Source organism: Petromyzon marinus, chromosome 19 (genome assembly GCF_048934315.1).
Source record: "Petromyzon marinus isolate PM22_M1 ecotype Great Lakes invasive population chromosome 19, UKy_Petmar_22M1.pri1.0, whole genome shotgun sequence".
NCBI classification, from domain to species: Eukaryota; Metazoa; Chordata; class Hyperoartia; order Petromyzontiformes; family Petromyzontidae; genus Petromyzon; species Petromyzon marinus.
In genome coordinates this window covers 11,706,010-11,718,289 of record NC_133685.1, presented here as the reverse complement: position 1 = coordinate 11,718,289, position 12,280 = coordinate 11,706,010, and positions in this window count along the sequence as shown.

The window sequence follows — 12,280 nt, the reverse complement described above, 5'->3', positions numbered from 1 at the left end:
ATATAATCATTATTATTTTAAAATCCTAATTGTGAACTGCTGAAAATAAGTTAATAAATGTGCCCAGATTAACATGAAGGCATTCGCGATCAATATCTTCCGTAGAGGTTTTTTGCCTTAGATATTGCATGAATATAAATGTGTCGTTAAACCCACCACCACCCGACACAGCAAATTAGTGATGCGTCCAGTTTAGGAGGGAAGTTGCGCCCCCCCCATCCCCCGTGTCAATAACTCTGCGTTATTGACGTGAATGGTGCGTTAAGTTTGTTTCGTGAATTGTACTTGTGCCCCACTGCCGACGCAGCGGTGTCACCGATTTATTGAAAGTTTGGAGATTGAATCTCCAACTTAATCAATCTACAACTTCAGCTCGGAAAGCTTACGAACCGACTGGAGCCTTGGGTGTTGTGCGGATGTGCGCACACCACCGTCAGGCGGATGTCACGTCGCATTGGGGAGCAAGTGCTTCAAAAATCTATCGTTCTGTACTGCGCCTTCAAACCCGCACTGACCGGTTTGGTCAAGTTATGGTCAAATGGGCTATTTGGAGGTCCTCAGCCAGCAGCTGATTCCACAATAAAAAGAAACCGGGCTGTAACATGTACACGCAGCGTACAAATGCGACAGCATCAGGAGACGGGGCGTACAGGGCAGTGGGACACTCGTATGCTGGGGGTAAGAAGGCGTCAACATTGTATTGTTATAGACTTAAATAGTGAGTCACTAGCAGAGGAAAAGAGGAAGGTCAGCAGATGGCCATTGCAATATGGTAGGGCAGTAATGGTATTGTTACGACAGCCAAGGACACATTCAATGTCAGGACCTTAGTATATTTAGTAATGTGCCATGAGGAAGGGTCGTTTCCCAACGATGCCGAATACCTTTTTGCAATTTAATGCAGTGTTATTGACGACTGTGAGTTTTTGTCGTTTGGGTTTGTGGACCACTGCCAACGAACCAGCATCACCAAATCATGTTTCGTAACAACAATAGATTGTAAAACCAACGTGCGCCCTCTCTGGGTCAGCGTTATGACCCTCAGTTAACTCCGCAATCCATGCCGATACATGGATGTCATTACTCCAACATAACAAACTTACCGTGCAGCAGTTGGGTCTGGACCTCCTCAGTAACACCGTTTTGCAGAGCTGTAAATGATCGAAATGTCCACGTGCAGTGCCGGCCTTTTTTTTCAACCAACTGTTGTATGGAGTGCTTCTCCACCTCCGTGCGGCTCTTGTGGAGTTCTTTGACCTCCACTACCCTGGCCATTGCGGGATAGTGGAGGCTGGGAGAATGGACGTTGGAACATAGTACAGTCCTGTACAACACATTATGAATCTCGGTTGTATATAATTATTGAAAATAAGTTAATAAATGTGCCCAGATTAACATGAAGGCATTCGCGATCAATATTGTCCGTAGAGGTGTTTGCCTTAGATATTGCATAAATATAAATGTGTCGTTAAACCCACCACCACCCGACACAGCAAATTAGTCAGGCGTCCGGTTTGGGAGGGAAGTTGCGCCCCCCCCCCCATCCCCCGTGTCAATAACTCTGCGTTATTGACGTGAACGGTGCGTTAAGTTTGTTTCGTGAATTGTACTTGTGCCCCACTGCCGACGCAGCGCTGTCACCGATTTATTGAAAGTTTGGAGATTGAATCTCCAACTTAATCAATGTACAACTTCAGCTCGGAAAGCTTACGAACCGACTGGAGCCTTGGGTGTTGTGCGGATGTGCGCACACCACCGTCAGGCTGATGTCACGTCGCATTGGGGAGCAAGTGCTTCAAAAATCTATCATTCTGTACTCCGCCTTCAAACCTGCACTGACCGGTTTGGTGAAGTTATGGTCAAATGGGCTATTTGGAGGTCCTCAGCCAGCAGTGGAATCCACAATAAAAAGAAACCGGGCTGTAACATGTACACGCAGCGTACAAATGCGACAGCATCTGGAGACGGGGCATACAGGGCATGCTGGGGGTAAGAAGGCGTCAACATTTTATTGTTATAGACTTAAATAGTGAGTCATTAGCAGAGGAAAAGAGGAAGGTCAGCAGATGGCCATTGCAATGTGGTAGGGCAGTGATGGTATCGTTACGACAGCCAGGAACACATATTCAATATCAGGAACTCAGTATATTTAGTACTGTGCAATGAGGAAGCGTCGTTTCCCAACGGTGCCGAGGCGGTCACCATTCCGCGGCGACCCGAGGGCCTCTTTCCGGCCACAACAGCGAGGCGCGGATATGATCGCAAACAGCACTCAGCACTCTCCACAAGACTGCAACGATGACGGGGAGGAGGCCACGATGGCGGGGAGGAGGCCACGATGGCGGGGAGGAGGCCACGATGTGGGAAGGAGGCCACAATGGCATGGAGGAGGCCCTGATGGCGTGGAGGAGGCCGCAATGGCGGAGAAGAGGCCGCGATGGCGTGGAGAAGGCCATGATGGCGTGGAGGAGGCCGTGATGACGTGGAGGAGGCCGTGATGGCGTGGAGGAGGCCGTGATGGCGTGGAGAAGGCCGCGATGATGGCGAGGAGGCCGCGATGATGGCGAGGAGGCCACGATGGCGGGGAGGAGGCCACGATGGCGGGGAGGAGGCCGTGATGGTGGGGAGGAGGCCGCGATGGCGGGGAGGAGGCCGTGATGGCGGGGAGGAGGCCGCGATGGCGGGGAGGAGGCCGTGATGGCGGGGAGGAGGCCACGATGGCGGGGAGGAGGCCGTGATTCACTCACTCAGCTTACACTGACTCAGCTTACACTGACTCACTCACACATCATACACTCGCACAACCACTGACCCATTCACTCATCATACAATGATTCACTCATCATACATTCATAATACGCTGACTCTCTCACACATCATACACTCACTCACACTACCACTGACTCACACATCATACACTGACTCACTTATCATACGCTGACTCACACATCATACACTCACTACCATTGACTCACTCATACATCATACACGGGGAGTGTCATGCTGACAGATATGGCTGCAAGTTTGTTTATACATGTTATGTGAATCGTTTATTGTTAAATTTGAATCAAAGTCCCTATGATTACTGTTGTTACATTGTGTGGGGGCTACCGTCCCCCGCCATCACCGAATTGTCGGGGCCGTTGTCCCCCGACTCCCCCGTTACATTCATACGACTACCCCCCGGCTCTTCTGTGGGGTTCGGGTTACCGACCTCCAACTCCTCGCCCCCCTGTGCCCCTGACTGTGTTGTTGACCGCATAAGCATGGCTCGATTAGTGGGGTCGTCTGCTCTACGCTTCCGATGCGCTACGCTGCTCGGTGGCGGACGTACTGCTGTGGGCACGCCCGCAAAGCAAAACCCCGTCCCGCAAGTGAACAAACGGGTACGGCGCGCCGATGCGTGACTCCCGCATGTGAACAAACAGGTACGACGCGCCGATGCGTGACTCCCGTACGTAAACAAATGGGTACGGTATGCCGACGCGTGACTCCCTCACACGCACGATCTACGCGCCCAGGCAATAACAAACCCGACGCCGCTATCTGCCCAGCCCCGTACACCAATCATACTCGAGGGAGTTGAGGTCGGGGGTGAGAGGGCAAGGGTGTCTGCCGTGCACGCGCCGCTGATTGGGGGGAGTCACTCCGCTCCGATTTAAAGACCGTTTAAACAGCCGCACGTATACGCGCACACCAGGCGCTTAGCTCTCTGCTTCGCTATAAACAACCGCGCATGCACGCGGCCGCAAGACACTCCCATAAACAGTCGCACAGGTACGCAAACGCTAAGCACTCCCATAAACAGCCACACGGGCACGCGAGCACCAAGCACTCCCGTGAACAGTCGCACAGGTGCGCGGACGCTAAGCACTCCCGTAAACAGCTGCGTAGGCACGCGCACGCTAAGCACTCCCGTAAACAACCGCGCGTGCACGCGAACGCAAGACACTCTACCTTTCTCTTCACACTCACAAAGAGACCACACGACACAGTTTACTCCCTACTGGCTATTTTATTCTCCGCGAAAGTCCTGTTAAACTATGTGGGTTTGTGTGGGTCAGTAGACGCTAGCCTGTCCTTCGAGTATCCTAGATTAAATTTATCCTGCCTATTGCTCCACTTTCTACCCTCGATTAAATAGCCCAAACTCACCTCTCTCTTACTTACGCTTACTTCCACTCTGATGCACTGGAAGTTGTAGAAGGGCGATGCTGTGGGTCGTCTCCGTAGAAGATCGTGCCTGGCTGCGTTGAAACTCGTCACACGGACGATCCGAACGTCCGACTCCAATGCTCCGTGGACCTCGATGACTTGAAGAACTCTGCTTTTACTTCCTCAATCACCTGCATTTTATCCTACCTATCACAAAGGCATTCCGCGGTGCCTGCACTTGCGCACCCGTGCCCTTTGATATTCGGATCTACAATCCCACCTATAACAAAAGGCATTCAGTTGCTCCTGCGTCCGTGCCCCCCTGTCCAATCAGAGGCCGAGATATTCCTGTCCCTTTGACATTCGGATCCCTAATCCTACCTATAACAAAAGGCATTCAGTTGCTCCCGCACCCATGCCGCCCTGTCCATTCAGAGGCCTGGTTATTCCTGTCCCTTTGTTATTTGGATTCCTAATACTACCTATGACAAAGGCATCCCGCTGTTCCTGCACCCCGTGCCCCCCTGTCCAATCAGAGGTCTGGATTTTCCCGCCCTCGGATCACCACTCTGGTGACGTCACCGCAGTGGTTTCTTGGACGTCCACTCTCTGTTCTTTCCGCTACTCGTCCACCGACCCGTGTTTCATGTGTGTGCAGTTTCACTCGCGGTGGCTCAACGACCTCTGCCGTGACCACGTAACTTTAATATCAGGTCACGGCGCCGCGGTGCATGTCAGCCTCGGGGGTAGGTCGCCCAATTTCCCGGCCGCAGGAAACCATGAAGCTCTACGTGGGGTGTGCATGCATTCGTGCGAGGGGGCGGCGAGGGGCGCGCCGCGTCGGCGCCGTCACTCCCCGGTGGCGGCGTCACGGCGGTGGGCACGGCACCGAGGGAGCGGCTCCGCTGCAGCGGCACCACAACTGTGTAGAAGGTAAAAAGCGGACGTCTGAGAGAGCACCGGCCTCGGGAGAGTGGCGGGAAATCTGAGGCACCGGTGGCGGCGTCACGGCCGTGGGTACGGCCTCGACGGAGCGGCTCCACTGCGGCGGCACCACACAGCCCCCTGAGGTGCCAGTCCCCGTCCCGGGTTGACTGGAGCACCTCGTCTGGGTTGCCCCTACAAGGTAGCGCCGCAGGGTCCGCGGGACTCGTCCGGCCCTCGTGGCTGGCCTCGGCGGTGGTGGCTCCGTCTCTCGGGGTTCCGGCGGTGGTCTGCTCCTCCACTCCAGTGGTTCTCTCCGGTCCTGGGTACCTGCGGGCTGGGAGACAGACTCGGGGGTGGTAGGGTTCAGGGGCCGTCGTCCCCGTCTCTCCTGGCTCAGGTCGGGACCCCCTGGGGCCCGGGGCTCTGTGGGGCCCATATACTGTGCGAGGCCCCCGGGTATGGGGGGTGTGGGGACCCCGGGGTCTCGGGGTCCTTGAACGGGTTCTCCCTCGCTGGGGCCGCCCTCCATGGTTTTAGTCGCCGGATATTGACCACCATCTCTCGGCCTCTCTCTCCCCCCAGAATCAGTACTGTCCAGGGGGAGATCTGTCACCCTACGGTCCAGGGTCCCCGCCAGTAGGTGGTTAGCTTCCCCGCCTGCCCGGCCCCGACGCGAGGGGTGTGCAGCCATACCTTAGAGCCCGCTGAGTAGAAGGGGGGCTGAATTCGGGGTCGGGCGCCCTGCTCCTGCCGCTGGTGTGCGGCCTCGCCTTGCGGGTAGGCCCGGACCCTAGCTCCTCGTGGGGTCTCCATCAAGTGCTCCACGGGGCGGCTCCCTTCCTCCCATTGCGGCGGAGGGACACCGAACAGCGGATCTGTGGGCAGGCGAGACTCGCGACCAAACATCATTAGGAATGGGGTCTGTCCCGTAGATGTGTGTACTGTGGTGGCATAGGCGAACAGAGCGTAGGGGAGGTGTTCGTCCCAGTCCCATTGATTTGCGGCCGCCATGCATTTAAGCTTCCCGGCCAGAGTCTGGTTCATCCTCTCCACCATCCCATTTGCCTGGGGGTGATACGCCGTAGTTCAGTCCTTCTGGATCCCGAACTCCCGGCACAGCGCCTGGAATAGCTCTGCCTCGAACTCAATACCCTGGTCAGTAATGACTTGTTCGGGGATCCCGTGCTTCAGTACGTAGTGCTCTACGAATGCTCGGGCCACCACGAGGGCTGTCTTATCGGGGATGGCTACCGCTACGGGGTAGCGTGTGAAGTACTCTACCGCTACGAGAATATATCGGTTTCCCCGGTGGGAGCGCGGGAATGGCACTTGCAGGTCGATCCCGACCAGCTGATTCGTTCGACTGACGCGGAACGGTCTCAGGGCTCCCTGATATCGCGCTGGTTTCGGCCCGCATTGCTGACACGCGCGGCAGCCCTGTACCCAGGCGGCCACGTCTTGTGCTAACTTGGGCCATAGATACTGGCGACGCAGGGTCTCCCGAGTGCGCCGTTCCCCGTCATGGCCCCCGAGCGGGTGTTCGTGCACCAGTCTTAGCAGCTGGGGTCGCACCTGGGCGGGAACGCAGATACACCCTGGCTGGCCGGCTTCGGTTAGCTCCTGTACCACCCCATTCTGTACGCACAACCGGGCATACAAACCACTCCAGGGTCCTGGTAGGGCGTCCCTCTTCTCCCGTAGGGCCGCTTCCACTACCGCCAGATCTGGATCCCGCAGCTGGGTCCGTCTCAGCTGCTCGTCGTCCAGGCCCGGGAAGACGCAGCCGACGTCCTCCTGGATCCGATCGGGTGGGGTTGAGCGACCCGTCGGGCCCCGAGGTGTGGGCTCCATGCCCGCCGTGTGGCCCTCCGGGTCCCGGGTCCCTCCTGCCGGGGTCTCTGTGGCACATACTGCAGTCTCTCATCGGAGGAGGGTTAGTCTCAGCACGCTCCTGGAGGCCCGCCACCTGCCGGCAACAGCCCCCGGTGAAGCACGGGCAGGCTTCCTCCGTTCTTGTCTTGGCGCACACCGCGGGCCGTCTCGACAAGGCGTCCGCGTTCGCGTGCGTCCGCCCTGCTCGGTACTCAATTTGCAGGTTATACTCCTGCAACTGCGTCAACCATAGGGCCATCTGCCCCCGTGGTTCCTTGAACGTAAGGAGGAACTGCAGGGCATAATGGTCGGTGCGCACCCGACATTTCCTGCCGTACAAATACAGTCGGAACTGTTTACACGCGAAGATCATGGCATACAGTTCTTGACGGGTCACGCAATAATTCAGCTCGGCCCCACTCAGGGTCCGACTGGCGTATGCGATGACTCGCTCCATCCCACCCTGCACCTGTGATAGCACCGCGCCCAGCCTACTGCTGCAGACGTCGGTGTCTAAAATAAAATCAGTGGTGAAATCGGGAAAAGCCAGGGTGGGGGTGTGGGTGAGGTGGTCTTTGAGGGTGGTGAAGGCCGTCTGGCAGGCCTCCGTCCACTGATAGGGGTTCTTAGGGGAGGTGAGTTATGTGAGGGGGCATGCAATCTCGCTGAATCCCTTTACAAATCGACGATAATAGGTGGCGAGCCCCAAGAATGATCTGATCTCCGTCAGGTTCCACGGTCGTGGCCATTCTACTATGGCGCGCACTTTCTCTGGATCGGTGCGCACCCCTGCTTCGCTTACTCGGTGTCCGTAGTACCCCACCTCGCGCTGCGCAAGGTAACACTTACGTGGCTTGAGCTTGAGATGGGCTGCTTGTAATCGCTGGAACACCTCTCGCAGCCTGGACCAGTGTTCAGACAGAGATCTACTGAACACTATCACGTCGTCCAGGTAAATCAGGCACTGTTCCCACTGCAAGCCCCGCATCACCAACTCCATCAACCGCTGGAACATCGCGGGAGCGTTAGTGAGTCCGAACGGAAGCACTCGAAACTCAAACATTCCCATCGGGGTGGTAAATGCGTTTTTTGGCCAATCCTCCTCCGCCATCTCCACCTGCCAGTATCCGGACGCCAGATCGAGGGTGGAAAAATACCGTGGTCCTGCGAGGCTGTCAAAGGTGTCGTCGATGCGTGGTATGGGGAAGGCGTCGCCGAGGGTGACTGCGTTCAACTTTCGGTAATCAACACAGAATCGGGCCGACCCATCCTTTTTCGTCACTAGCACCACCGGGGCAGACCAGGGGCTCGCCGAGGGCTGGATTATGTTATCATGTAGCATATCCGCGACTGCCTCTTTGATCTGGGTCCGTTCAGGCGCGCCCACTCGGTATGCGGGGAGTTTGATGGGTCGGGCTGCACCCGTGTCAATTTGGTGCTTAACAAGGTCTGTCCGGCCCACATCTGAATTGTGCTCACTGAACACGTCGGCGTACTCCTGCAATAACCCGTGCAGTTGGTCGGCCTCCCCCTTAGGTAAATCTGCCCAAGGTACATGTAACGCATCATGCAAGGGGACGATCTCGGCCCGGGGGGTCGGGCCGACTCGCCAGGCCAGGTCCTGATTGTCCTCGGGGCGGCCAGGGTCCTCCGCCCAGAGGGCAAACACCGAGTCGTTAGAGTGTCGCGCGTGCAGGGGGTGTATGGTAGCTACCGTGGTGCGTCGTCGTAGCATTGCCGGGGTACTGTGTGGGTTAAACACCCGCATAAACAGTCGGCCCCCATCTGCGTTTAGCAGCGTGGCTGACCCCACAACTCCATACCGCGCCGCCAACTCCGGGTGAGGAGTTAACATTACCTTGCCCGATGGTCGATGTGTGGGGTCGGTGGAGGGGGTTGCCACTGGCACCAGCATCTCGGCGAGTGGCCCGATGGTGACGGCCGACACCAGGGTGGCGGCCACGGGTGTGAAGCGAGGGCGATTCCGCTCTCGTCCTAGGAACGGAATTCGCTCCCCGCTGCCTTCCACCATGGCGCATCACTGGCGGGGCTGTACGTTGAGCCTCAGCTTCTCCAGGAGGTCCGTACCTGCAATACACTCGTGGCACAACACACTCGAGACGTAGAATTCCTGTGTGCACACCTGGTGTCCGAGACGGACCTCGAGGGAGATCCTTCCCAGCAACCCCATCCCGGCTCCGCTCGCTGTGTGCAGCGCTCAATCCGGGGCCTGCAGGTGGCTCACGTCAACCCCGAGCATGCTGCAGTGTGTGGCGCTCAAGAGTGAGGCTACGGCCCCCGTGTCCAGTAGGATCTGGGTGCGCTTCCTGTTCACCTGTCCTTCTACCAGTGACGTGGCCCCCGTGATCCCCGCCACCAGCTCCCATAGCCAGTCGCCCGTCCTCACCGCGTCCTTGGGTGTCGTGGTCAGAATCTGTGCGGGGGTCACTCGCTCACCATTATTACTATCGTCGTTTTGTTTCGGGACCTCGTCGATTGCACCCCTAGGTGGTCCACTCTCTAGGGGGCGTTGGCGTTTAACCCTGGCGCCTGTCTAGCGCGGGCGATCTGAGGACAGTCTCTCACGAGATTCCCTCGACGGTCGCATAGGTAACTCGCTTGGGAGAGGGCGGTGGCTCCGTAGGAGCCCCCCTGCCCGCTCCCTCTTTCCCCTCCGGCACGCCGCTGCCCAGACTCTGCCTCTAGTCGGGCCACCCTTCCCATTAGCCCCCCTATCGTGGAGTGCAGATCCCCCATTTCTGACTGAATGGTCTCCACTGTGGACTGTAGTTTAGTCATGTTCTGGCTCGCTTCCTCACGTACGTGGGTCACCTGGCCGGCTACATCCTTCATGCCCATCTGTATCCCCGCCACCCATCCCGGGGTTGTCTCATGGGATACCAGAGGCTCCCTTTCCCGGCCCCTTACCGTCCTGGTGAGCTCCTGTTCTTCCTCTTTCTCCTCTAGGGACAGGCTCGCGATGGTGCGCTCTCGTCCCAGCCCCCAGAGCTGCGCGCGTTCCCTGGAAATTCTTTCACATTTACGCGCACGCTCGACAAGGGCGTTAAAGGGAAGATATGTACAGCTCATGTCTGACTGCCACCACGACGTGCGAGCTAAGTATCGCTGGATCTTCTCGGCGGCAAGCTCCTGAATTACCTCTGTCGTGTACCCCGGGTGTGCGATCTTTGTTAGCTCACGCACATCCTTGGCATAGTCACACAGGTCCTCGCCGGGTTGGCGACGGCGTGCCTCCAAGGCTGCTTTTGCCCCCTCCTCATCACGCGTGCCGAAATGCAGATCAAGTCAGTGCATCAGCTCCCCTAGCTGTGTTTGTGCGCTTGCGGGTAGGGCTTCCACAAAGTCGGCTGCCCGCCCATCCAGGTTCATAATAAGTTGGCGTAACGCCTGCGCGTCCGTCCACCTATTAATCTCTTTAGCCCCTATGACGTTGCGAGCGAATGCTTTCCACGAAGGGGTCCCCCGGCCGGTAAATATATGCATTATTTTTGCGTGGGGTAACGCGGGGGTTTGTATCGCTTCTGACGCAAAACTGTGGGGGCTACCGTCCCCCACCATCACTGAATTGTCGGGGCCATTGTCCTCCGACTCCCCCGTTACATTCATACTACTACCCCCCGGCTGTTCTGTGGGGTTTGGGTTACTGACCTCCAACTCCTTGCCCCCCTGTGCCCCTGACTGTGTTGTCGACCGCATAAGCATGGCTCGATTAGTGGGGTCGTCTGCTCTACGCTTCCGACGCGCTACGCTGCTTGGTGGCGGACGTACTGCTGTGGGCGCGCCCGCAAAGCAAAACCCCGTCCCGCACGTGAACAAACGAGTACGGCGCGCCGATGCGTGATTCCCGCACGTGAACAAACGGGTACGGCGCGCCGATGCGTGACTCCCGCACGTGAACAAACGGGTACGGTATGCCGACACATGACTCCCTCACACACATGCTCTACGCGCCCAGGCAATAACAAACCCGACGCCGCTACCTGCCCAGCCCCGTACACCAATCACACTCGAGGGAGTTGGGGTCGGGGGTGAAAGGGCAAGGGTGTCTGCCGTGCGCGCGCCGCTGATTGGAGGGAGTCACTCCGCTCCGATTTAAAGACCGTTTAAACAGCCGCACATATACGCGCACACCAGGCGCTTAGCTCTCTGCTTCGCTATAAACAACCGCGCATGCACGCGGCCGCAAGACACTCCCGTAAAGAGTCGCACAGGTACGCGAACGCTAAGCACTCCCGTAAACAGCCGCACGGGCACGCGAACGCCAAGCACTCCCATGAACAGTCGCACAGGTGCGCGAACGCTAAGCACTCCTGTAAACAGCTGCACGGGCACACGCACGCGCACGCTAAGCAGTCCCGTGAACAATCGCACAGGTGCGCGAATGCTAAGCACTCCCATAAACAGCCGCGTAGGCACGCGCACGCTAAGCACTCCGCCTCGTTGTAAACAACCGCGCGTGCACACGAACGCAAGACACTCTACCTTTTTCTTCACACTCACAAAGAGACCACACGACAGTTTACTCCCTAATGGCTATTTTATTCTCTGCGAATATCCTGTTAAACTACGTGGGTTTGCGTGGGTCAGTAGACGCTAGCCTATCCTTCGAGGATCCTAGATTCAATTTATCCTGCCTATTGCTCCGCTTTCTACCCTCGATTAAATAGCCCAAACTCACCTCTCTCTCTTACTTACGCTTACTTCCAATCTGATGCGCTGGAAGTTGTAGAAGGGCGATGCTGTGGGTCGTCTCCGTAGAAGATCGTGCCTGGCTGCGTTGAAACTCGTCACACGGACGATCCGAACGGCCGGCTCCAATGCTCCGTGGACCTCGATGACTTGAAGAACTCTGCTTTTACTTCCTCAATCACCTGCATTTTATCCTACCTATCACAAAGGCATTCCGTGGTGCCTGCACTTGCGCACCCGTGCCCTTTGATATTCGGATCTATAATCCCACCTATAACAAAAGGCATTCAGTTGCTCCTGCATCCGTGCCCCCTGTCCAATCAGAGGCCGAGATATTCCTGTCCCTTTGACATTCGGATCCCTAATCCTACCTATAACAAAAGGCATTCGGTTGCTCCCGCACCCGTGCCGCCCTGTCCATTCAGAGGCCTGGTTATTCCTGTCCCTTTGTTATTTGGATTCCTAATCCTACCTATGACAAAGGCATCCCGCTGTTCCTGCACCCCGTGCCCCACTGTCCAATCAGAGGTCTGGATTTTCCCGCCCTCGGATCACTGCTCTGGTGACGTCACCGCAGTGGTTTCTTGGACGTCCACTCTCTGTTCTTTCCACGGTG